The following is a 2,678-nucleotide window of genomic DNA, read 5'->3' as shown; positions in this document are numbered from 1 at the left end:
ACAACGACTGATTGATCTGAGGGTAAGAAGACCTGACAGCTCCTTGCCTTAGTTTGGGACAAAGCTGAAGGGCCATCCCAGCACCAGAGCCCCTGCAGGATTGGCTGAAGCCCTAGTTGCAGTTGTGTTGCAGTTCAACTTCTACCCAATCTTGCCACCCTCAGTCCCCACAGAGGTTGTTCATGATAGCATTACCCAATACCACGTGCACACAAATCTCAGAGTTTCAGGGTCTGTTTCCTGGTGAACACCACTGATGATAGGCCCCCTGATGCCTTGTATCAAATATGTAACATGTGTGGGGGCCGGCCCGGTGGCGCACTGGATAGTGCGCCGCTTGGGAAGCGCGGCGGCGCTCCCGTCCGAGGGTTCGGATCCCACATACAGACCGGCTCCCGCTCACTGGCTGAGCGAGGCGCGGGGGCAACACCGAGGCTTGCAATCCCGTTGCCGGTCCCTGGTCCGGTACGGGGGCAATACTGAGGGTTGCGATCCGTTGCCGGACACGGAAAAAAGACAAAAAAAAAAAAAAAATGTAACATGTGTGAGAAATATACCCCCATGGATAACAAAACCCATAGATGCTCAAATCCCTTATATAAAATGGTACAGTATACTTTAAATCATCTGCAGATTACTCACAATACCTAATACAATGTAAATGCTATATAAATTGTTATACTACATTGTTTAGGAAATAAGGACAAGAAAAAAAGTCTGTACATGTTCAGTACAGACACAGCCATTGTAGGTCTAACTAGATTTTCCATCCTCGATTGTTGAATCTGTGGCTGTGGAACCAGTGAATACAGAGGGTGGACTATATTGTCTGTCTTGTGTAGCAGACAGGTTCATTGCCAAGTTCTAATTCTTCTTTGATGTTCTCTCTTGCTATGAGTGAATAACCATGTCCTAACTGAGATTTTACAAAGAGGAACAAAAGGAAAGAGGGTTGCATATCTATTTGTCAATTAACTACTCCTACACCAAGTCAGTGGCATGTATTTTTTCATGTGAATCTCCTAAGACCTTTTCCTCTTTTCTATATAATTTATCATACATTTATAACATATATAAGGGTACTTAATGTTTCTTAGGAAAATTTTTATGCAAATAAAAATTGAGTAATCAAGTACTTGATCCCAATTTGAGGAAGAGCACTATTTCTCCGAGTGCTGGATTTCATTTCTTGAAAGCCAAACGGTAAAACAGTACCAGTTTCTTATTTTAGGCCTTTAAGACAAAACAAAACACAGTAATAAAGCTAGTGAATCAAAGCATATACTCCTTTTTCTAAGGGATTTTACTATATAGAAAAAATTCTCTCTGTCTGAAGGGTAAACAGTCTTAGAATCCTGGGCTGGCATTAGGACAACCCCTGATTAGTATGGTAACAGAAACCAGTTTAAGGAATGTGTAGATTTATTTACATCAAGTTCAGATAAAAAGATAAAAGGGGACTTGAGTAAGCAAGCAAAGAGTATGACTTCAGGAGTGTATCTATGAATATATCTTTGGAACTGCCCTTAGCCACAATGAAAGACCAGCAAAACCGGCCTTCCTTCAGAATAACCCTTCTGCCTAGTGGGAGAAGCTAAGGCTAGACATCACCTTTTAAGATAGCCCTCCCACGCAAATTTTCCACCTGGAAGCTAAGAATTAAACCCAGACTTCCGATCATGGCGCCACGCTCGTCACCTTTCCCCCTCTCCCAGAGCAAAAATCCCACCCAAGTCGGCTGATTCCACAGGAGTGTGTAAAGGCGGCAGGGCGTTGGGAGGAAGCCCCTCCCCTATCCTGGTTGCTTGGGTACAAACCAGATTTGCAAATCAAAAAATCCGAACGGTATCAACTGGCCCTTCTCAGTTCCTTGGGTGGGAAGACGCGATCACAATCTCTACCCTGATGCAACAACTCTCCACTGCAATTTTCATTTCACAACCCCTAAGAAGCCCCTAAGGCCCCCAGCCTTCGTGAATAAAAGCCCTCCCTTGGAGAAGTGGAAACCGCGCTGCACAGACAAGCATACACAGCAGGGAGGTTTGTGGAATTTTAAGAGTTTTCTTTCTGGCTTCGCGTCCTTGCAAATGTTCAATATTCTTGTCAGCTAAGGGCCAAGGAAATGGGTGTTTGAGGAAAGCAGGCAGCCGATTAGAACAAACATCAACTTAGAGGTGGTCTTTCCAATTCCGGCTTTTGTTTGAGTCAGTGAGGGGAGCCCGAGGAGGCCAAGGTCTCTGGTTCTGGGCAAGGCGGGTCCGTCCGGATTCTTTGGGCTACGGAGAGGGAGGGTCTGGCCCCATGAACAACGGGGGAAGTTCTGCCCCTTGAAGATTTCCCCAAGAGTCTTGGGGAGACGGCGACGCCTCAGTAGGGCCAAATCACGGAGCTGGGAAGAGTTTGTCGAACGCTGGACAAAAGATGCTGCCTTCGTCACTTAAACACACACACAAATCCCAAGCCACCCTCGTATGGGATGTTTGTGCGTGTGAAGGACAAAGGCCATTGCTGCCCACCGCGGGCTGCCAGCCCCACCCCGCCCTCGCGGCTCAGGGGTAGAGACACGCCGCGCGAGGGCCTCAGAGTCCTCAGTCAGCCCGGGAGCAAGGGGCGGGGCCGGGCGGGGCCCGAGCGCGCAGGCGCAGTGAGGGCCTGGCCGTGCCGCCGCCGCCGCCCCC

At 47.9% G+C, this 2,678-nt stretch overlaps 1 protein-coding gene across 1 annotated transcript in view; it reads left to right on the top strand.

Annotated features, from left to right (window-relative positions):
* Positions 1 to 1,962: 1,962 nt before the first annotated feature.
* The window catches only part of BMPR2 (bone morphogenetic protein receptor, type II (serine/threonine kinase)), a 222,440-nt gene continuing 221,724 nt past the window's right edge, over positions 1,963 to 2,678 (top strand). The window contains exon 1 of the mRNA XM_008574716.1: positions 1,963 to 2,040. The gene's annotated coding sequence lies outside the window, so the exon portion shown is untranslated. The remainder of the gene's footprint in view (positions 2,041 to 2,678) is intronic.

Source organism: Galeopterus variegatus, unplaced genomic scaffold (assembly GCF_000696425.1).
Source record: "Galeopterus variegatus unplaced genomic scaffold, G_variegatus-3.0.2 Scaffold1092, whole genome shotgun sequence".
Lineage (NCBI taxonomy): Eukaryota > Metazoa > Chordata > Mammalia > Dermoptera > Cynocephalidae > Galeopterus > Galeopterus variegatus.
The sequence above is the reverse complement of the archived record's forward strand: the minus strand, read 5'-3'. Positions and strand labels throughout refer to the sequence as shown.